Source organism: Pseudopipra pipra, chromosome 1 (genome assembly GCF_036250125.1).
Source record: "Pseudopipra pipra isolate bDixPip1 chromosome 1, bDixPip1.hap1, whole genome shotgun sequence".
NCBI classification, from domain to species: Eukaryota; Metazoa; Chordata; class Aves; order Passeriformes; family Pipridae; genus Pseudopipra; species Pseudopipra pipra.
This window is the reverse complement of record NC_087549.1, coordinates 119,845,148-119,869,707: the sequence shown is the minus strand read 5'-3', so window position 1 is coordinate 119,869,707 and position 24,560 is coordinate 119,845,148. Positions and strand designations below refer to the sequence as shown.

Genomic DNA, 24,560 nt, shown 5'->3' with positions numbered 1-24,560 from the left:
TTTTAATTAATAGGATTTCAAATTGCTGAAATAATTTTCAAGTAAGATAATTGTTGGCCTGTGCCACTACATACCATGTTCTATCAGTTTATCTTTGAAAGACCTTAATAAATAACATGACATTTCATATTCCCTTCCTGTACCCTTTTTAAATTGCTCTTTTGGCTTCTCAGATTTGCTGGAGGGTTTGTAGCCCAGTTGCGAGTGCTTGCTGTGGTGAGAACTGAGAATGTTTTTCCACTCTCTTTAGTGTGAAATTCCAGGTACAGTATTATGTCACATCAGATCTCTGTGAAAAAATGTATCTTGGGTCCAAAAGAAAAGATTAATGGAAAAATCATTCTCAACCTGCCAGGAAAATATTTTTTTCCCTTTCAACATGAAAACAAAATGTAGAGTCAGCTGAGAGATCTAAGGATTAAAGGGAAAGCAATGTTCCAAGCTTTTCTTATTCTCCATCTCCAAATTATCTAAAGGCTCTTGAAGGAAGTGGAACAAAATAAAGAGAACCAACTTTGCTTGTTTCTATATAACAAAGTGCCTTATTAGCAGTGTTTTACATTGGTATAAACATTAATGTTGCTTTTTCCAGCAGTGCTGTTTTCGGCAATTATTCCTAGCAAAAAGGTTTAAAAAATAACTGGATAATACAGAGTTACGCCTTTGGCTCTGGAGCTGCTCTGTCCTTTATCTGTCTAGCAGCCACAGGAAGTTTCTAGTACAAAGTAAAAGCAATGAATTATAATATAGACAAGCCTGGATCTTTACTGTCATATTTTATTAAACTGACTACAATGCATTAAACTTCAGAAAAGACAAATAAATGTGGAGGAGGAAAAGGGGGAAAAAAAGGACTTACATAGCAAATTTCACATTCTTGCACACGAATAGCAAGAACTGGGCTGGAAAGGTGTATTCAGATGAGGACATACAGAACAAATTTGAGTAACGCCTGCTCTATCCGTCAAATTCCTGATGGCCCTAAGGAGAGTCACATTGTGCCCCAAGGTGAGCACTGCCCTGCAAGGCTATGAGCAATGACCGAGTGCCCCAATTTGTCAAAGAAGGGATGCTGTGCCCTCATCCCATAGTCAAGCTCTGATCTGCTTAGTGGAGAGCATGGTGTTCAGCTAGCACAGGTTGTAGAGAAAATTTCATTCACTTTCCCTGGTAATCTTGTTCACTGGGATCCTAAGGCAGCTGGTCTCTCATAGCTGATCTCTCTTCTGGCCTGTTTGTGGCCAAGCTGCTGCTTCATATAAGCAAGCAAAAATTTCCTGGTGCCTCCAGCAATTTCTCACCAAAGAGCTCAGTGTCCCTTGTGCCCCCCAGTCCTTTCTCTGCTACACAGCCAGACAGGCGGGGGAGCAAATGCCCCCTGTCACTGAGCAATGGTTTGGGTACATTTTTGAGCCCTTTCAGTGTCAAAGGAGCATGGGGAGGGAAGGGGAGAACAGGCACCGAGAGAGAGGTAGGCATCTTTGAAAAGCCTTCAGAGACTGAAAAGTGCAGGGATCCAGACCAACCTGCCACCATAAAACAAATGGGGTAGTAGAGCACAAAAATCTGCTCCAGTGCTTACTGAAATTAACAGGAACCTTAACACTGCTTTGAAGGGGAATTTGATAAATGCCCAATGGGAAGCTGACCAAGGAGAAATGAAGTGTGGCAGCCAGGTTTTTTTTTCAGAGGAAATGAATGCTGCAAAGTGTTATGCAGAAGCAGAAGACAATAAAGCCTCAGAAGGCTGAATACACCAGTAGCTTACAAGACAACTGCACCCTACTCTTCTCTTTTGGAAATGTCCTTACACTGAGTGGCAGCAATCTAGGAACAAGTAGGGGTCACAAATGAGAAACATCCCAAATCTAGCAAAGATTCCCATCTTAGCATGCCTTATAATCTTGATCAATCCAGCACACATAGACATGAAAATCTTGGCAAAAGACCCAGCATTTCGACTGGATAAATTACTTCCACATTTAATCAGCCAAGACTGAGCTGTATTTATTAGAGAATGCAAAACTTCTGGCATTTTAAGGCAGCTGCCTATGTCATTGTCTTCTCTAATGCTATTAAAACACTGCTACATTATCACTATGGAGTCTGGCAAACATTTGTTGTGTGGAACGAGATTCAAAAGACATGAATTTTAACTAAATTTGGACATAAGGAGGGCATTTTTCATAATTTAATGTTTTCTGTGATCGGTGGGGCCGGTTCCACAAGTCAGCTTTGACCAAGGTCTCTTCTCAGAGGCCAGACTCCCAGAGGACAGTAACACAAATAACAGACACTTGGAGCTGATATGTGAACCCTCAAGTCAAAGGTGTTGTTTTAGAGTAACCTGAAATGAAACACATGAAGTTTTGACACAGAAATGAATAGGAAAATGTTTTGTTGGTGGTCAAACCAACTGTTTTGGTCAGTGTGATACGATATGTTTAATTTGGGAGTGCAGGAAGTCGTAGGCTCTTCAAAATTTTCTTCAGGTATAAAAGCTAAATTTTGTTTCAAAGGAACATATTGATTTTAGGAGAAAAATACTGACACTAGACATCTAGATTTCTTTTTCTGTCAGCTTAAAAAGCAGGTTCTATAAATTGGCAAATTCAAAGCTAATTTCCTTTGCCTTGAATCTGCATTTTTGACCAGAAAATACAAACTCATCACCAACCTTGAGCAAGCTCCCCAAATACAATTTAAGTCAAAAGAATCCATCCACAGTGAGTGTGGAAAAAAAGAATCAGACTTCTTTCTCAATTCAGTAATTTGCTTCCATTTTATTTGAACTAGTAACAGAGTACTTTAACAAATTTTCAAGCTAAATTAAATCTCAGTAATTCAGAAATTCTGCTGTGTAGTGAAGTGATGCTGTAATTGATAGATCAATCTCCATTTAAATTAGATCTTGGGAGGATTAACTATGTGGGGATTAAATCTTTTCATATCTGACCCAAATCTCCCCCAAATTAATATTAGCTCCCTAAATCAGCTGGTTAAAAATGTACTTTGATCACCTGGGAAACTTTTCTCTACTTCTTACTGATAGGATTGCTGTCTTAAAAACAAACCCATTGCTCTTCTGTTCAACCTGACCCTGAAAACACGACATGAGCCTTGTAACTCCACACAAACAGAGAGACTCTTGCTGCAAATCCATACAGGTACATATTCCATATCATCCGCAAATAAATTCTTATAATCTTTCTTTTTTCTTAACTTATTTGGAAGCCAAAATACAGTATTCTTGTTAAAAAAATAAAAAGGCAGAAATTCCAGGGTGGTCCTAATCTTCTCATCTTGAATTTATATTTTTATATGTCAGGGATGGAACATGTGGGCAGAGTGGAATGTCAGACAGGCAGAGTATTAGGAACAGACAGAGTAGCGTAAAGTGATCAACCTTCACATAACTAATTTACTATGTGTTAAACTGGATCAAATTCCTACCAAAGTAATGCTAAACACTTATGTATGGCAGTATATTTTTATGGAACAAGATTAAGAAATGATGTAAATTTCCAAGCATGAAATTTTGGCTAATCAAAATCTTTTCGCAAGTTAGCTGCTTTCATTTTGAATGAACCCTCCATAGTACCACTTTGTCTCCAGAAAAGACTGTATCTTCATATAGATCACTTGAAAATGTAATGGATAATTGCTTTTTCTGGCTCAAAGAATTTCCCTGCACCATCACCATACCCATTTATTTCAATATATTTTATTATGTACAAATCAAGTATTTTTTTTGTAGGAACAGACCTTCTATGTGAAATACTAGCACTTAACCAAGTTTCCTTAACTTCTGACCTGTTAGCAGTAAAAACCTGTCAAAAAATCCTGTAGTAGAGGAACATTTCTGCTTAAAGAAGAACACCAGCTCCTGACAAGATGTCCAGACCTGAGGGTAGAAATAATACCAATGTATAGCAGATTATAGCAGTTTTCGAAGTTATAGAAGGAGACTACTTCATCATCTAAGTCTCTAATAATGTGTCTTCACATGACTCAACCCTCATCTGCAACACTGTGACTGGATTTATCCCTTTTGATCCCACCAGCTGAAATTCAGGATCTTGGCTATTCAAGGCAGAAGGAGAAATGGACTTGGACTGAGACTTCATCAGAGTAACCCCCTCTAACCCCCTCTATGTAAAAGCATATTCAAGACCTTATTTCTTACCCACAGGAAGCCCTGGACCAATCTACTCACAGATCTAAACATCTTTCAATCTGCTTTTGGACTGTAGGCTCCAGATCCAAGTAAGCCAAGTCAGGAGGGACACCTCTGGCCAGGCAGAGGTCCCCCCATCTTTTGGTGAGATTTTCCTCCTACCCAGCTATATAGAGCAGCATCCTTGGAGAAGTGCAAGGACAGTGCTGCTATCCTGCCCCACTCCCAGCTTCGCCAGAGGTTACGTAACCATCTGTGTGAGGCTGAGCCCAAGCACATCTATCCCAGCTCTCAGGGTTTTCTGGGGGAAGGAGAAATTCTGGCTTTTAGCAAGAGGTGTTTATGTTCTGTTTTCCACCTGTCCTTCCTTCTCTTACATGCACAGTTCCACTTCTGTTTTTAATTCTGGCCCATCTTTCTCATTGATTACAGGAGTGGAGTCCCCCAAGGGCTTTAGGTAACTGATCTTAAACCCTTCATTTTTAAACAAATCTAATTTTGAGAAAAACATCAGCTGGGGAACCAACTCTGAACCACTGGCCCCATCTAAGATAATTAAGAGATATATTTCTCTGCTAGGATCTTCCGCAGTAATTTTTTACCCTATAAAAAAACCAAATTATGTCAACTTTGTGTAGTGGGCAGAAAAAATCTTGATAATGTCCCTATCAAGCACCGCTGAGATGGCAGGGTGGGCAAAGGAAGCAACTCAGAATGGGTACTACCACACTTGAAGCAAGATGCAAATAAAACCACTGGCTCTTTGAGGTACCCTGACCTGCTGTCACACCTCTTGGGGGCCTTGCAAAACCTGCTGGCAGCAGCAAGTACAAGGAATAACTCAAATACAGGTCTTTGTACTGAAAAAAATTTCTGCTTGAAAGGTCTCACCAAGCTAGTCCATCTCTTGAGTTGAAATATGGGAATAGAGAGGCAGTGCTTCTTTCTAGAAGCTGGCAGTACTCCCGAAAAAGGTGTCATGAGCAAAATAAGGAATGTTTCTTTGTTTTGAGTGAAGAGGAGGAGGAGTAGAGATAGTGGAAAGGAGGTGGCTCTAAGGAGAACCATATGAATGAGAAGGAAAAAACAATTTATTTTTCTTTACCATCTAATTAAAAAAGCATGCTGCAGAACATTTAGGCTATGAAAAGGGCCATGTCTCTGAGACTGTCTATTTTGACTTGCAGGATGCTCTTGAGTGTGAAGGATGTATTACAGACAAAAGACTCAGTGACTTAGTGTCACACTGATCATGTGACCTTCACTAAAATAGCTGGGCACATAGGACACGCAGAAGCTTTGTCAATAGAGCCATATTGATGGGCAGAGACTGCCTGAAAGGGAGTTGCAGTGACAGCTCTCTCATACGAACCCAGCAACTGGGAAAATGGAGGTGGGTGGATGTGCAGGGGAAAGCTTCTGTTGTGTAGCAGATGTTTTTAGCCTGCTTGAGTGGAGGCTTCTTCCAGCTTACAATCAGGGAGGCCAAGCTGAGGGGACACAGATCAGTTCAGGAGTTCACAGTCCTGTTGACTAATTTTTCTATTGAGGAAATGTCAGGGTGTGTTTGCTTGCACTTCAGGATGTCTTAATTCCCTCCTCTGATGATGATTCCTGTCCTGTAAATGTTTTTACTGTTGCTGGTTAATGAATTCACTTAAGCTTGGCAACTTACCTGCTAAGGCAGCTTGAGCAGCAGATAGTTGATATTTACCAGGCTTGAGTTAAAAATAATTCATGCATTACATTTGAATGTTGAATCTGAGGCAACCAGTCAACACAAGAACATAGTCCGTAAGTAAGAACAGATGCAAATTAATCAGATACATTTTTTCTGGTTCTTTCACTATGACTTTTCTGTTTTTTTGGTAAACTCTGACTCCTCCCATCTTTTCCCTATTACAGGGAATGAAACCTGCATGCCAAGCTCACAAACAAAACTGCCTTCAACTGTCTTTCTGCTGATAAACACAGAAAAGCGTCCATCCATTCTTGCAATCCCAGGAGTCACTGTAATGACAATGTTATGTGCGACCAAAGCAGTGCCAGGAGGTGCAGACTTGAGTGTGACTGGAACAGAACGTTCCTGAGCAGACAGTGGTCAGGAAGCTGGAAGCACATTCCACAAGAAATGCTGCCACATGCCTCTCAGTATCTTTGCTTTGCTTGCAACAAAAGGACTTGCTTCTGACCTACCATGGCAGCTCCTACGGCTTGTTTGATGCTTTTATGTTTTCTTAATCACCTATTCACACAGCAATACTATCTGTCAAGGGGGAAAGCCTCAGAGATTTATATGAGCTGGACTGGATTAAGAATTTCTTCAAGCATGATGCTGCCCAAATACTCATGGCTGTGCTGCATTGGGAATACAGCATACAAAGCAACCAAAAATGGTCCCAGAAACCCCTCATCCAAGTTCCCCAGCCTTGGTCATCTGGAGTGGCTGCTGACCAAGTGGCTCCAAGGACAGAGAGAAGAATCCTTATGGGCAGCATGAGTGAATAGGGTCCATCTTGCTCTCAAGAGGCTTCTCTTCTAAAAAGGCCACCAGACTTGACATCATACTCTGATTTCTGCTGACCACGGATATGAGAGAAGCTGGACTTTACAACTCAGAGTCCGACAGCCTGTTGATGTTGTTCCTACACTCACTGCTTTTCTTGCCACATTGCCTCTGTTAACAAGGATTTAAAAGGTTTGAGGCTGAGGCTATTAATAAGCTCTATTTTTTGCCCTGTAGGGATATTGTAAAGGCAAGGGAGAGACATGCATTGTGGCAAGTTGACTGTGCTTATGTCTGGTTCCATTAGCATTCTGGGAGCAGACCTGCCATTTTGACACCAGAAGACTAGGATTTCACAGTGGAAGGACACAAATTAACATTAGTTACCTTGGAGACTCTAAATGAACTGTAAAATACACAATGTGCTTGGCTACCAAAGACTACCAGCATGCCACCATCCTTGCCACATAAATTTTAGCCAATTGAACATTGGTGGGCCATTACTAGTGGTTGTGGAGACAGAGAGCTTTGTAGGCCACCCTTAATTGTGGCAATCAGGAGCTGAGCTAGTGCCTGGGGCAGAAAAACTGCAGTAGTGATAATGAATGTCCATAACATCTGTGTAAATTGGTCTATTGGCCACCCTTGAGTAGGTACCAGTCTCAGATTTCCTGGGAGGGCTCAGTGATCCCTTCAGCACGTTGCTTCAGTGACACCACTTGTCTTGCATAGCTGTGTCATCCCACTACCTCCTCTCTGTCTACTGCTGACACTGAGCAGTGGGACAAGCGAGGAAAACGCACTCTTGGAGGTTAGCCTTTCCCTCTGGTATTTGCAAGCAAACACCAAGAGCAACACCTAGTACATGTCCAAGGTCCCACGGAGAGGCTGTGCTCTGAAACACCTCAGAGCAGACCCTGCATGCTCATGGCTGTGCTGTGGTTGCTGCCACTCTTCTGTGGAACAGCTTCCTCAGGCTTCTCAGAGTTGCCGAACATTTACAGCATGCTTGTTGCTTTGCAGCTCAGTTCCCACTCTGATGCACTAGCTAATTGTTTATTGAATATTGGATTTTTAAGAATTAGCTTAAAAGTTTCATCAATGCAAAGGAAGGATGTAAGCAACAGAATTTATATGTTGTAATTCAGATTTTTAGAGGTTTTCCCCATAATTACAAACATCGCAACTCATCTCATTTGATTTCACAGCCCTGTCTCACTGCTTTTCCCACTGTCCTCCCAGGAACCAAAAGCAGGGCAGCCCTGAGAAAGGTCTCTCTGAAAAAGACACCATGGGGCAGGAAGCTGAGTCTCACTGAGGGCTTGTACAGGCTGCATCTGAGGTTACCTTTCCTAACACCAGGCATGCTTTCTGATGACAACCCTGCAAACTTGGCCAGAACTGGGAGGGCCAAGCCAAGCGCCTCCCACCATGTGCATCGCTGCTGCAGTGGTTCTCAGGGAAAGTGTTGCCCCCTCTTACAGCTCATCAACTCCAAGATAATTCACTTCTCTCGGTAATATGTAGGGGCAAAAGAGGACATATTTCTTTTTTGCCCTTTTTTCCCCCCTAATTAAAACACCTTCCTAGCTCAAAATGACAAAAATGGAGGGCAGCTACAAGAAGACTTCTTAAGTGTATTGCTGCAGGTGGTTGCTCGTCCTGGGGTTGCAGAGACTGCCATATCCTCATCCCTCACCAAAATGCAGGCTGATAGGAAAAGGGGAGGTAGCAGGGACCCAAGGGTGATATAAAAGGATGCAGCTGGGAAGGTGGTGGGAGCTGTCTGCATCACAGCTGCCTTGACCCCAAGTAGGACTACAGTGGTGTCTGTCACAGCAAGGACAGGGTAACTTTCTGGGGGGAAGCTTCTGTCTCCCTTGCTGTACTGTCACTGCACCTGCAGTGGCCTTAGGGAACAGTTTGGCCCATCCACCAGTTTTGTACTCAGCTCTCTGTCCTCAGCTAGGTTTCTGAAGTCCAGAAGAGTGGCTTGACCTGCTTTTTCTGTCTGGGAATCTGGGCATCCAAGAGAGGCATTAAGTATCTCAGCTGGCTGTCTTAAAGGGTGTCTCCTGTCATTAAGGAGAGGGTAGAGATGGTGGCTCCATAATGTCCACAGAGAGTTTCAGCAACTGCTTGAAGGAATGTTTCCCTCATTTTCTAGGACATGAATCTGAAAAACACTCACTGGATATTAAAAACAATAAACATTTGTTAGATAATAAATCCCAGACTGTGTTTTCTTGATAAACTGGATGATTTTATGAGGACTCCTCAGTGACTGAAGGCAGATTCTTTCCCAGTGTCGTAATTTGTTTTGAGCTTTGCTCTTTGTTACCTGGTTTTGCCTACACCCTTCTCTATGAATGAGGAAAACACCTCCAATTGCCCTTTCTATAATCTTCAGGGAGAAATTCAAGTAACTGGTAAAGTAATAAATCCTTCCTACAGATCATCACTCATTTTTCTTATGAATATATATAAGACTTTTACCACTGCTTGGAGGGGTAGAAAGCAAAGGTTAGTGCAATTTCTCTCCTTTGTTACCACAACAGACTGCAAAAAAAAATAATAAATCCCTCCCTCTATCCAGCTATTGCACTAGTCTAAGCCCATGCAGTGGGACCATGAGTCATGTCACCAACAGCTCTGCAAGTACAGAGCTATTTCTACATCCTAACAAAAGCAATTCTGTAGCTCAGGATGACAAATTCATGAAACATCTGTGAAAGGTCAAGAAACAACATGCTACTTAAGGACAAACAGACTTTCTTCTGAGGTCCCACATTTCAGAGAAAATCTCTGCTTCTCAGCACATGCTGCCAAAATTTATATTAAAAATATCATACCATAAAGATAGAAAAAAAGTTAATATAGCACAGAGCTGTTTTATTTAGGTATTGTAGCAAACTCAGAAGGGCAGTTGTAATATTTTAAAAAAACAGCAAGCCAGCAGCCAGGTACTAGCATTCTTCACACTGTGCAGATTCTTCCTTGCATCCAAGCCAAATCTGATTTTTACCCATCTCTGCTGCTCCCTTCCCTTTCTGTATAACCTGTGCAGCTCAGGGGCCAAAGGCTGCATACTTTCCATCTCTCCCTTTCCATTCCAGAGACTGTTCCCAACAAACCATGACAGATACAATGGTGCCTCCAAAGAAAACAGGCTAACTGGGAGTAAGGGCGAGGTAAGTGTTAAAAAAGATCCTTGGGGCAAGACTTAAAACAAGATAGCTAAGGCATCTGTATGCTCAATTGGAAGGCAAAACCTGTGCCCTTTGGAGAGCAGAAAAGGAGATTCTGCCTCAGGGATGAGTTGGTCTGGGAGAGGTCTGCAGATCACCCTGTAGCAGTTTCCAAGCAGAAACCACCTCCTGTGGGAGGGGACAATCTAGCCCAGGTTTAAAAAAAATTCTTTTAAATCCCGTGGACTGTAGTTTTCCTCTCTGTTTTATCACTTAAAATCATAATTATAGGTGTTGCTACTGCTCCATCCATTGTTACCCCAGTCTAATATTTTCCGTCATATCCACTGTTTCCAGTTGTTTGTAACTTTAACTTTCAAGGTCTAAAATCTTCCATGCTCTTTCTCTGACTGAAGGCAGCTAAGAAATATCCAAGTTCAGATGCTTTCCATAACAAAAACTAGTGACAAAGGCAGGTTTCCCCACCAACTCCTGAAAATCACTGTGAAGGTTTAGTAGAAAGCTGTGTGACACCATCTTGCTGATGGTTTTTTCTGTGATTTAATTGATGTGAACTTGATGAGCAAAGTACCAGTGCTGGCCCCTCCTTCATATACAGTTGAGTTTGATCTGTTCTCAGTTACTTTGTGGCTAAAGCAGAGTGTAGCTGATTGAAGATCAAGCTCCTGCTAAACACATCCCAGACACTGGTAAGGCTGGTGCTGTTCAGAAAGGACTTCATGGGCTTCTTATGCCATATGGGAGAGAGAGAACACAGCGTGCACTGTGCCGAAATCTCTTTTAGACATATCATGATCAGTGCTGCAGTAGTGGAGCAGCTTTGTATTCCCAAGGATCCAGGCAGACACACGCCTGAACCATCTTACCAGTGTCATTGCCACAACCCTGTCCATAAAACTGGGGAGGAAGCACACCACAAAAATCTTATCAACAGTTGCTACAGCCACAGCATGTTGGTATTTTAAACTGCATTTATACCAACTTAGCCCTGGTCTTCCCTGCTGCACAGTGGGAAAACAGGACTTTCACACAGTGAGAATATTTGCGACTAGCTCCTTCACACCTTTAGCATGACCTTCCAGGGCTGGCTCCCCTCCGCAGAAAGCATGTTGCTACTGACCAGGTGCACTTTGCAGAGCAAGTCATGCAGCAGCGGGTTTTCATGCTCATTCCTGAGCAAGGTTTTCATGCTCTCTTTTCCCAAATGAACTTGGTTATTACCAGATGATCTATTAAGGGACTCAGCACCCCTATTTTCTAAATCGTAAGGCTAACTTTTCTTACAGAAGTCAAGGATGGGATATGCCCTTCATACTGATTCAGTGGAAGTAAATGGAAACCACAAGCAGGGCATCGTATAGTTTGGAAAAGAAACAGAAAGTGCCAGGCATGCCTCCTGCACAGACTTGTTCTTTGAGGAGGTCTCAGCAAAGCCATCAGAGCAGAAACTGTCTGCCTCTCAGTCCCTCTAAAATACTTCCTTAGTCACTTTGACCTGACAAAGGGCAAAGTATGCCAGCAAAGGTATCACCATCACACAACTGCTGCATTTCCACCACATTCCAGGAGATCTGTGGCTCCCAACATCTAATCTGCCTCGAGCCTAAGGTATGGACCCAAGATCTCTGCTGTGTTCAGGTTGTTTTGTGCCACTGATACATGGAGGAGGTAGCCAGGCATTAAAAAATGCTCAGATGAAAGATGTTCTTAATGTTACTTCTTCATGTGTATTCATTTCCATACATAATTCATTTTTAAATAGCATTTAAACAAGCACAAATAAAAATTCTCTTTGCAAATGTGAATGCTTCAAAGATGTAGGACTATGTGCTCCATTAACTTTCAAGGAAATAAAGGCTAATGAGTGACAATATTATTGTTGAAAACGAGATCTAAGTCACTTAGAAAGTCTTATGCACAGCTTTCAGTTACATACTTGAACTGTTAAAGCATGTACAAAATTAACATTATTAATGTGTATAAATATCTACTTAATGAACACACATGTTCACATGTATTTAATTTAATTGAATTTTATGGTGGCTTTTGAATACTATCTGCTTCCTTTATTTCTGGCTAGGACTGAGCTAAAACAATGATAAGGAATTTCCTTGTCTTCAGTTTCTTGTAACTTTCTTCTTAGGATAAATTCTCCTGTTTGCTCACACCTCAAAATTATAATAACACTTATTATAGATAGGAAAAACTATGCAGTGTCAGATATTTTCTAACATTATCCGAACACTTTTAAAAAAACACTCTGATAAAATGTTATTCCAAAAGATTTGTTTTCAAAACTGGGATATTTTTTATCAGGAAGAGGTCTGCTGAGAAAATTGTGCTGCTTAACACCCAGATATGCAGACCTTTACTTATGAATTGCACTGACTTCAAAGGAATTGCCTAGAGTGATAGCCCTTGTACACAAGGGCTGGGACATTCTGTCATATGTGATTTTCTTGCCTCTCAGCACTCACTACAGGTGCATTTCTGTTGTTTATTCACCACTTGCACTATACTTTATTAGACACCCTCTCCCCAGTAATTCATTATACTACTTTTAAAAAGACTAGATTTTAAAGTTTTTGAAGCAAGAAGGCTTCTTGGTCTGTATTTGACCAGAACCAAAATCACTACAATCCAGCTCCAAGACTGGGCCTTTATGTTGTAATTATGCTACAAATAAGCAAAAGCATAAACCAAGATATGCTTGAGATGCAGGTATTTGAACAACAAAGAAAAATTTGATTTTTTTCAAGAAAGATTTGAATCTTTACACATTTTAAGCCTCCACTTGAATCAATATCTAATAGGCCACACCACTGACTTATGCTCAAAATATTACACCTGCTTGTATATTAGACAATTATCATGTCAAGGGAATTTTGCTTTGATTTTTACTCCTGGCCCTGTGCTTGTTTCTGCAGATTGCATTAATTCAAAAGCCAGAGACCTTGGCTGATTTGTGAAGGACAATTAACACTCAAGCAAAAGTGTTTTAAAATCCAGCTACTGCTAACTTGCCAAAAGAAAGGACAAAGTCATAAAATGCATATTAGGGATGAAAAAAGAAAAGAAAAAAAAAAAAAGAAAAAAAGAAAATAGAAAAAAAAATAATTTACTTCAAAACTGAGAAAGGAGAAAAGAATACCAAGAGAAACTGAAGCAGGTATAAAATACACTGAATGCTTAAGCAGTGATTGTTTTTTTGAATGCTTGGCAAACTGGTGTGGTAATCTGGGAACCAAAGAATATAGGGAAACATAAAAGCTGTCTATTGTAGTTGCTTAAAAAATAAAAAAGGCCATGTACGCAACAAAAGAGATGTGATGAAATATGAAAAAAACATTACTATTTATCACTATGAACAATGTATTTAAAGTATTGGTGGCATAAGTGTTTTTTCACGGTTTAAGCTGCAGCAAAACAACAAATGGATCTTAAAATAAAAAAAGGGATCCCTCAAATCCACCTCTATTTCTTCTAGGACTTTACTAAGAGGAAGAATTATTCAACAGAACCATAGCCTAATCCCATCCTCCAACCACTTTTGGAAACCTAACTTTGAACTTTACAATCTTCACATTTGCTAACATTATTCTACACACTGTTTTTGCCTGAACTACTTTATGAGAACTTGTTCGTGAAATTGAGCTGCTTTATAAAGTACTTAATGCACTTGTATATCCTATCCTTGACAGGGGTCTTACAGACCAACTCGGTGGTGAACTCAAGTTTCAGCAGGGAATGAGTCAGGGAGGAAAGGGACAACAGAAATTCTTTGTGGCAAAGGACCATAATTTGAATCATGACTTGGAAGATAGTCATTTCAAGCACCACTCTCACAAACATATCTTCTTGGATGACAAATTCATTCCATAAGTACATTATAACTAGTCAAAAGCACACCCACTTTGGGAGTATATAAATACTCTGAGACTGGTTAGAGCTACCCACATATTAACATCATATATTACAGTTGTTTCAAAAGCAGATTTTCAAATTACACCAGCAGGATCTTTTCTATAAGTAGCTGCAGTGTGCTGGAAGTAAACCTTGGAGAACAGACACTTCAGTGGAGAAGGTTGCTGTGAAGTGTGACCTCCCTTTACCTTTCTTTCTTCTTTTCATTTTTTCTTAATAAGCAGAACTATTTAAGACCATCACATTCCACAGTGCAAAGCAGACAATCTGTTCATCCAGGGCTCTCATAGAGAAACCAATGTCTGTGGTTTTCAACATACCCCCAAAGGAAAATGGAGCCCAGCACTCCCATTTTGTAAGCAGTAAGAGGGCAGGGAAGAGAGTGGGGTGATTTCCCCAAAACCATGTGATGTTTTGGTGACAGATGGAAGCAGAATCCATGTCTCTTTTCCATACTCTAATGCCTTTATCCTCACCTGAACGACTGGGCAAACAAAAATGCAATGGAGAGGCACTTGCAGTGACCAGTACTCCTCATTATACTGTTCTCCCATAATCGTCCATTGAATTTGGTGCCCAGAAACTGCAGCAATGGGAAGGGTAAGAAATCAACAGCATCTTAAGGGAGTTGGTGTTAACAGAAAGAAAGTAGAAAAGATGAGGTAACCAATCTCAAAGCTTCCCTGGGTGGAACTGTAATATCGTCTGGGACTTGGGCAAAAACCTCAGTCTCCAATGAGTTGTCATGGACTACAACTTTGTAAAGCTAAGGAAAAAAGCCGCCAAAGGCTTTTTGACAAACTTCAAAACCACTGTTTGATCATGATGTTTGTAACCATGCTGAGTACCAAACATGGTCTGCATCAGTGTTTAAATTACACAGGTCTGAACAAGAAGAATGGGGGAACCACAGAATGAAACATTTTCAGAAAAAGAAAAAAGGTGAAAGAGCATGAGAAACCTCACATGTTTTGATCATGCTGAACATTTGTCCCCTCTCTTTATCCTCTTTGACAGTCCAGTTGCACTACTTGAAGTTGTTCTTTTGGTGCAATTGGACTGCTACTTGGTTTTCTTCATAGCAAACCTGGGAATACCTGGATTTTGCAAGAGAAAAAAATAAACTTACAAACTGAGATTTTGTATAATCCCAGCATGGAAAAACTACTGGCAATTCTAACTTTTTTTTCATTTAAACAGCTGGGCAAAGCACTTCCCAATTTGTAATTCAGCCTCATGGTAACAACTGCAGAAACAGTGACCAAAATCGAAACTATCCTTATTCTGAATCCTTTCTTATTGTTCAGACCTAACTTTGTCTTACCAAGAATACACATGAACAATGTAGTTGCCTTCTCTTTCAGTGAGTTGGGGTATCACTCATAATTTCAATAATAAATATGAACCTAAAGTTCTCTCTGAAACTTTATCCATGGTTTTCTCTGGAAAATTTCTCTATTTCAGTCTCCAGTGTTTGGCTTCCAAATAACTGAACAAGTTGCTAAAGTGTTTGCTCAAGCTAATAAACCAGTTGGCTGGCACAATTTAAGAACAAAGTCCTACATTCCTCTACAGCATCTTTAAAACAGTAACTTGCTTGCAAGTTCAAGAGCAGTCACGACACAGCAACTTAGCCCAAAATAGGTATGCAAATGTTGGCTGTACTGGATCACTAAGCCACTTGCTAGAGGGTCGTTTGCATCTACTTAAGCAGAACAGGGTCTACTGAGACACAGACTGATTTCTTAAATATCTATTAGGATCCAGGCAGGGCAATTTTCATTTCCTAATGAAAAAGGTCAAATTCTGTAATCTACACACTGACAAGAACTTTGAAGAGCTAAGAATGGCAGCATTAAGAACATCCGTATTCATGTAATCAAATGAGTCTCCAAAATAAATGCCAAGATCGCTTTAAAGGCAGATGAGTTATCTAATGTGCTTGTATGAGGGAATGCAGCTCTCCCTGCACTGACAAGTTTAACACCCAAGCACGCAGCAGTCGATCCAGGTGAACAAGCTTTCTGCAGAACGCGAATCAGAAAGCTTTATCAAAGTAAACATTTCTTTCTTCCTGCAAAGACAATAGATGCCACCCTGAAGTGCCAAGCACGGCAGTTTCTATAATGCAACACATCTGCCTGCCTGTGATCACCACTCCAAGATCTGAAGTCTACGTGCTGCCAACGAACAGCCCTACCACAGAAAATGCTTGATTGAAGTATTTTCACTATACAGGATTGTGTCTGGACCTGATTCTTTTCCAATGCTGGCTCATGCCAGTATGGCACTAAAGCTGTTAAAAACAGTGGAGTTGCAGCAGCATAAGACTATAGTCTCTCTACCTTTGGAGGCTTTCGTGTCTTTGCTGATCTCTATGGAGGCCAAGAGAAAGATGTACCTGCCACTGAAATGGAGCCAATGTCATTACTGCTGAATCTTCAATCAGAAAATTACAGGTGTGGCTAAGACAGCTACAGCAGAGACAAACCAGGTGTCAACAGCTTTGGAGCAAGTACCCCCTTATATAAAAGTTTTCCATAAAATTATCTTTCTTAAACTTTCCTTGTGGGTCTTGTGATGTGCCGTTCTGTAGAATGGTGGTGTCTGATGAGGTGGAAGGGGTGTGGTGGAAGAGGGAGATCCTGGGCACAACCAAAGCAACGTGAGACTTTGCTTTTCATTGTTGATTGAAAACTGACCATGAGAACGCTACTACAGAATTTAGCATTGGTGTAGTAAAGTGTACCTAAATAACCAAAGTGCTATGAAAGTGTAAAGTAAATGCTAGTGTACATCAGTCTTAAACAGAGACATTTCAAAGAATGCTCATTAAGTGATTAAAGTATTTACATAGCCTGTTTACATAACAGTATGTTTTTGCTTCCCTAACAGTATTTTTTCCGCAGCAAATATGTATCTGTATGAAATATATTCAGCATATAAAACCTAAAGGTGGAACATGTGTATCTGATGAATAGCCTGTTACAAGCTGATTGTATTTCAGAATTCTTCCACTTCAGTTTGCAATTTTTTAATGTTCTTTTGAAACTGACTTGGTAAAACTGAGATCAAGTTAATACGTATTTAATTCAATTGTTTGCAGTAGGGTTAGACAAAATTATGAAGTACGGCAGACATTGAAGCGCTGGGCTGCCCATAGTGTTTAGGACAACTAAAAATAAAGAATATCAAACTACGAGTTCCACAAATTTCCTGATTTCCTGGCCCCAGTCACTCTGTCTCAGATCCATGTTAGACTGAAAGGTCTTTTATACAATTCAGTCTTTCCTTAGACAATATGATAGGTATATCGTTAAATTATTTCCATACAGCCACCGTGTTCAAACAATAAAATTCTCCATCCAGCTCATTTTGTAAATATGCTATAGCTGTTCAAGGGCTCTCTGAGCTCATGTGATTGGAGTGATGGCTCTCAATGGTCAAAAGAAGGGAAAAATCTCTGCTGGGATTTTCCCATCTGGTTTACATTGCAATCCAAACTCTATGGATCAAAGAAAAAGCATTTTCTCTTTCACTGTGTTATCTAACATGAGCCAAAGTATTTTTGGGTTTGTTCAGTGGAAAAGCAAGAGAGCACCACTTTATGGAAACTATCCCTATTTTTATTAGTTTCAAGTCACTTTTTAAAGTCATAATGTATAGTGATAGACATGGGCATCAGCCGTGTGAGTGCTGGTACAGAGAGCTGAACGATGAAATCTTTGCTTCATTTCTATTTGGTTCTTAAGAAAAGCTGTGACAGCCATTCCTAGAAAGATAATCACATGGCTGCAAGTTTAGAGGTAAACATAAGCCAAATTTTAGCTTTTTGCCTCCACAAATCAGTAGCAGAGCTACCAGGTTATTTTAGAAGTTGTAAGGCTATGCAGCCTAATTTAAAGCTTGGGCTGAAATGCAGCAGTCTAGAAGGACAAGTTTAGTTAGCCATACAGAGCTTTGACTTGGACCCTTCGAAGGCAGACATGCTCTGCTTTCTTTCCATTTCAGGCACTTTCTTCTAATGCTTCTTAGTTGTATCAACAACCCCTCTAAGTCGTAAGTTCTGGTGCTTACTTCTCGTTAGCTGGCACCTAACCTTGGGAACATAAACTCCTCTGTGTCCTGAACTTTCCAGAAATGTAACAAATGAAATCATAGAAACACTTAGGTTGGAAAAGACCGATCAATAGGACAAGAGGCAACAAGTAGAAACTGATGTTTCTGGAAGTTCCACCTGAATATCATGAAGAATTTCTTTATTGTGTGGGTGACCAAGCACTGGAATAGATTGCCCAGAGTTTCTGGAGTCTCCTTCACTAGAGATATTCAAGAACTGTCTGGATGCAATCCTGTGCCATGTGCTCTAGGATGACCCTGCTTGACCAGAGAGGTTGGACCAGATGACCACTGTGGCCCCTTCCAACCTAACCCATCCTGAGATTCTGTGATCGTTGAGTTCAACCATAAAGCCAACACTTCCAAGTCCACCACTAACCCATGTCCCCAAGTGCCACATCTATATGTCTTTTAAATATCTCCAGGGATGGCGACTCCACTCGCTTCCCTGGGTAGTCCATTCCAACACTTGACAACTTTTTCAGTGAAGAATTTTTCCCAATATCCAATCTAAACATCCCCTGGCACAACATGAGGCCATTTCCTCTTGTCTTATCCCTTATCCTTGAGAAAAGAAACCAAACCCTACCTTGCTACAGTCTCCTTTCATGTAGTTGTAGAGAGTGATAAGGGCCCCCCTGAGCTTCCTTTTCTTCATATGACTTCACCAGCTTTGTTGCCCTTCTCTGAACACACTCCAGCACCTCAATGTCTTTTGTGCAGTGACATAGTCTTTTCACGACAAGGCACAGAGTTCCAAAAAAAAATCCACCCCAAAACAAAACACCCCAGAACCACACACCAAAAAAAAGCATAAATTAGCATAGTTTTGTATTTTTTCTGTCTCTTAGACATTAGAGAGACATTTAGTAGCTATAACTTTACAGAGAATCAAAGGATGTCAGTTGTGCAGTCAAACACTTTCCTCTGGATTGCTTACAAAGTCTTTTAGCCACATCACTGTTTTAACTGGGGGTCAGAAATCCAAAATTTTTTAAAGACTTGCTAGATTTAAACTTATAAGAAACATAGAGATTAATTAGATGTATACATTGTACCTATTAGATCCCATCAGATCTTGGTGGGAAGACCCTCAGACAGCAAGTAGCACAGGCAATTGAGTGTCCTTATTCTACAAAGTCTGTGAACAGCCCAACCTTGCAGGAGGTAAGGAGCACACATGGGAGCAATGCAGAGTGTCCAGCTGTTGGGAAAAACTTCTCTGTCTGCAGGAAAAGCAGAAATTTTTACATCAGTCTGTGAAAAGGAAAAGACTATACCCAAAACCAGTCCAAAGTATATATATTCCATAGAAAGGAAATTTCAGCTAAGGAAAGGAAAAAATATCAGAATTCAAGAGCTTAGATAGTTCCACTGATTGGAATATTATGTTGGATCTAGATGAGATGATTATTACAAACAGGACATAACTACATTGATTAATGTGACATCAGAATATAAACCAAAGATTTTGCAAAGAAAGTTGACTCGTGGAATACAGATGGGTAAAACTTCAGGCATGCTGCTTTTAAGGGGAAATAAAGTCTTGAGGGAAAAAAAAGTTTGCAATTGCCTATAGTAATGGAATATCTGTTCTTAGGTTGAAAACGTACTGGAGCATATATTCCATTTAGAGGCTTTATAGTGCAGAGGATGAGAAAACCTTGAAAATGGGAACCATTTCTATAGGAGGAAGAAAATAGAGCACAGCTGTGCATGAAAGTTGATGTGCTGTAATGGTGGGCAGCCACCGAGGGGAGAAGGCCAGCTCCTTCCCCAACCTCCTTTAGGGCTGCAGCATCTGCTGTCCTCCCATACATCAGTCCAGCTCCATCAATCCAACTTGCTCATTTCCCACAGAGACAGTTGCTGTTGTGGGGACTTAGCCTGATGTTGGATCTGTGCACTGAACCAATTCCTGCCTTGACCAGACATTTAGCAGCTGTTTACCGTAACCAGGCTGCGCACAACAGGAACTGGAGGAGGAGCAGGACTGCTTCTTCTGGTGGCAGCCTGCAGTTAGACCAAGTTCTGCGTGATGCAAAACTCGGTGTGAGCAAGAGAACACCGAATTGTCAACAAGTAAAGAAATACCATAGACACTCCATTACTGTCTGCTTTTAATATTAGAAAACTTCCTTTAAAAAACCCATTGTTTAAAACCTTGTTTAAAAAAGAAAAAGTATAGTGAAAACTGTGAAATTACACACACCAGTATATGCAAACAAATAGGTTTTGCTTGGCAGTCTTTGTTGATGTTGACTATGGATAGTGTTTCTGCACTACTCTTGTCACTATCCAGATCTCTTTAAAGAATGATCTCGTATGTAAACTCTGTATTTAATACCTACGACAAACCAGCAGAGCATAATGTCACACATTGGATCACAATTTGATTGTTAAGTTTGTGACAACTGTGATTTGAAAGATATTACTTCATAACCAGAGAATTACAATTAAACTGTTTTATGGAAAACAGTGTCAATATTGTTTAAATGACATTTTAAAAAACTGATAAGTTCGCATAGGTAAGGAGTATTAACCTGCAGGACAACACATCTGGGATTATCACCTGATGAAATACTGTATACCAAAGTCTTAGAAATATGCCACTAATGCTAAGAATAAGAGTATTGTAAGTTCTTGAAAATACAATGAGAAAAAGTGACACAAAGAAAAGCATCACAGGCATAGGCCTATTCGCATGTATAGTAACAAACACATAGTCCTCCTCCCAGAGGCATCTGTCTTTTGTGAAGCTGCTTCTGTGAGTTGACTGTTATGTTTCTGGCTACAACACGAGCCTTTGTTTTTTAGCTCCGTCATGGCACTGGGTTTTAGCTTTCAAAAGTATTGTGGGAATTGGAGCAGCTTTTCAGAGCAAACTGAACAGTGACTTTAGCCACAGAGATGTTGCAGGAAAAAAACCCTCACCTAAACGAGATGAGATTGAGGTGAAAGTCAGTATGTCACTGGAGGTTGCATGAGAGTAAAAGACATATAGCCAGCACTTAAACTCTGTGCATCTGTGACAGGAGCAGAGAAACTTACAGTGAGAGGCCTCAGGCTTTAGTGAGTCCCCAGGCATGCACATATTACCACATGGTAAAAAAATAGCAAACCATGAATCTAGAGAGAAAGAGCATTTCTCTGGCAACTGCAGCATGGGCTAATTTCTAAAGGAACTCCCCAGTCCCCAGTGGAGAGGTAGTGTGAGCCAAAGGAGGAGAAAAATTATATCTGAGAATGGCAGTGAATGTAGGTGGAATTAAGCAAATCTAGCATACTCTTTTAGTACTGCTTCCCAGCGGAGCACAGTCATGATCACCTTGGGGTGTGGTGTTTTGTTCAGGTCTAGAAAGAGTGGGATATGAGAAGTAAAGGAAAATGGAGTTCTTCACTCCAGGATTAGAGGATTTAGAATAATTCATAATGTATTCAAAGTTAGCTCCTCTGCTGCTTATGGAACTGCAGAGGAGAGTTTAATGTATTCATTTGTTTAATGAAACTGCAGATTAAAGTTTAATGTATTCATTTGTCATGCATACAATTAAACCAAAATTTTTTTCACTGATTGTGAGTTATTTACAGAGACTAATAATTACCTGATATATCCATTTAAGACAGGCCAGCCACAGTCTGTCTGCTGGCTAGATATGTAAGAATAATCTACAGTCGGAAAGGATGTCTTAGGAAGTTTAATTCTCTTGGAGAAAGTTGGCAGTACGTGGGGAGGCAGAAGTTTAAAAAAGCATTAGACATTTCAGACATGTAAACTTTCCTTGTGAGGGCAGTTTACATTGCCTGATATGTCCTTTTATAAAATATTAGCTTTATTGGCCAGAAGCCCAATTCTCTGGTCACATTCACAGACAGCTCTCACGTGAGCATGGACTAAGACACAGAGAATGTGAAACAGTTCTCGAAGTCTGTATCTTGGATGATACGAAGAGAAGTAAAAAAAATCTTGTTCTATGAAATAAATACCATTGCCAGATTATTGCAAATACTTGTGGACAATATGCTCAGCAGATGTGAAAGTGTGTAGTGTTACTGACTTCAGTAGCACAAACACAAATTACTCTGTGCAGAGCAAAGCCTTGAGCCTTCGTAGTTTGCAAGTTTTTCTTCTGTGGAGGTTTGCATGGGTAATGCTTAGATTGCTGAGCCATTTCCAGAAAGCAAAACATGGGGCTAAGCTAAATATTTTTAAAATAAATGAATGATTACCCTCCAAAAACAGAAATCTTGCACAGAGTACAAGTTTGTCTCTTTTTTCAGCTAACAGAAACACCTCACAATCTTCACACCACAAGCCCTCTATGAGGCTGATAGAGTTCTGTGTATCTGGATAAATATCTGGTCCACTGTTTTCTTCTGCTGAGGAATTTTATTTGGCATGTGAAGAGGCTGCTAGCAACCACATATGGCAAACCTACCCCATAGGAAGGGCTTTCTGCAGAGCTATGCTGTCCATCCTCAGATGGCCCCAAACCTGCAATGATGTGGGCAAGCTGCCCTGGTAGTGGCTGTCATGTTATCAGGCAGGGGCTCTGGGCAACCATGTGGACTCACCGCAGGTGAGCAAATCAAGGAGCAGCTGAGCCTGTGAGACTGTACTAAGGGGAGGCCAGAGGAGTGCTGAAGGGGTCCCTCCCTCTACCAGCCATGGAATCTGGCAGTGCAACCTGGCACCAACTATCAGGGATTTATGCCTTGTAAGAGGTAAAGTGCACTGAAGCAATTTCAACCATTCAGGGCAGGACACAAAGCCATTTTTGTGAATTGCTAAAAGCCTTATATGGGTTGAAGTTTGTAATTTTTGATGGTACCTGGCTGCCAGCACAGTGAGGTAATACATCTCCTCGCTAGGTCAGGCACAATCCCACAAACCATAGAGCAGTCCTGGCAGAAGCTCTGCTCCACGTCTACCTATGCAGGCCAGATGTTTGTGTTTTACAGCTTACAATAGCAAAGACATGAGGCCAGCTGACTGCAGGCAACAACACTCCAGCATCCCAGGCCAGATTTGGGGTTTGTCTTCAGTAGACATTCAAGGTGCTTGTGACCGTTTTCTGTTGGCTCTTCAAGACAAAAGCTTTTCCCCAAAGGCTCGGTTGATCAAACTGAAATACCTGTTTTGTACTTGATGCTTAAGGTGACCTTCATAGCTTGCTGAAGAAAAGGGGATTTTTTTTTTTCCTTTGGAAAATTCAACAGAGGTACTCAACCTCAGCCATGTGTATCTACATTACAAATATATTTTTACTACATTATTGAAGCCTGATGGATTAGAAAGGCAGCTGCATAAATTACATTTTGCAATCCTTTGCCAGAAGCTCAGGGGGAGACTAATTTTAACAAATCATCATCCCATCTCCTTTTTATGGGCTGTACTATTTTTTAAGGGATAAATTCACAGTGCCCAGGGTTCTATTTTCTAGCTTTTTTTTTTTAAAAAAAAAACCAACTAACATATGTAATTACATAATGCAGAAACACTTCCAATGCATTACTCTACTGAAAAAGCAAATAAAAATCTAAAGTTTAATGTTCCCAGAGTTCTTGCTTTGGAAAATTGCTTGGAACAGGAGAAAGGGATGCAAGAAAAGCCCCTTTGGACTTTAGAGCATGACTCAGAAGCCATGAGATATTGCTCCCTCTGCAAACTGACACGGGCTGCACCTTCCCTTTATGCCGTGGATGCAGGTAAGACTGGCAGCAGGTTCGGGATCACTCCAATGAACAGAGCTAACCATAGAAACCACAGCAAGGAGAGAGTCCATCAAAACCCCTGGGGTTAATGAACCATGTGGCAGCACCTTGAGACTTTAATTTCATTCCAGTGAATGGTTTTAATTGGGAATTAAAACCAACAGCAAAGGTAAAACCATGAAGGGAGGAAGAGATTTACACTCACCTGCATGAGGAGTTTTGGATCCCTCATTCCCTCAAGACATACTCACCCAGCAGGAACTGTGGTTTGTCAGGATGCTTTGGCCATACAGATTTTCCACATGAACACCCACTACATATAATTTCTACTCCATGAGTTGTATGTGTAACCAGAGGTGGGATCTGCAGACAAAAAAAAAGCAAAGGTGAACCCATATTTAACTAGTTTTTATTGACTTCCGCTTTTAACATGACCTTGGAGAGCATACTTAATTCTTTTTCCATATTATACATACTCATGCACACTTGTGGGTTGGGGAGTTTTTGTTGGTTTTTTTTTTACTCTGAAGTGTGTTTTGTTATTTTTGTTTTAAGGTCTATGAGAAAAATTTCAGGAAGCTGCTTCTTTTTGAAGTTCTTTCTCAGGTCACAAAAACAAAACCAGAGTCAGCTTCCTCTTTTTTTTTTTTTCTTTTATCTTTGAGAAAATGAAAAAAAAAATCTAACAGGTAAGATTACTTAAATCATACATCTCTGAGTTTTTGAATTAAAGTGTTTGCTCTTTCTGCTTTTAGAGTCTTTGAGAGCTGCAGTTCGAAGCATTAGCTCCCATTTTACTCCAATGCATTTTACCAGAAACTGTTGTCAAATCAATGCTGCCTTTCATGGGAATTTTGATCATAGGTTAGCACAAGAAATGCAGGTCAGTTGGAGAGCAATGTTATACAGA

The 24,560-nt window shown here is 40.5% G+C and overlaps 1 long non-coding RNA gene across 1 annotated transcript; it reads right to left on the bottom strand.

Annotated features, from left to right (window-relative positions):
* Positions 1-12,532: 12,532 nt before the first annotated feature.
* Positions 12,533-24,010, bottom strand: LOC135423496 (uncharacterized). The gene is made up of 3 exons (XR_010434826.1): positions 23,902-24,010; positions 18,994-19,161; positions 12,533-14,913 (listed from the first exon to the last, which is right to left on the bottom strand). It is a non-coding gene; the product is annotated as an uncharacterized LOC135423496 (long non-coding RNA).
* Between the last annotated feature and the right edge of the window lie 550 nt (positions 24,011-24,560).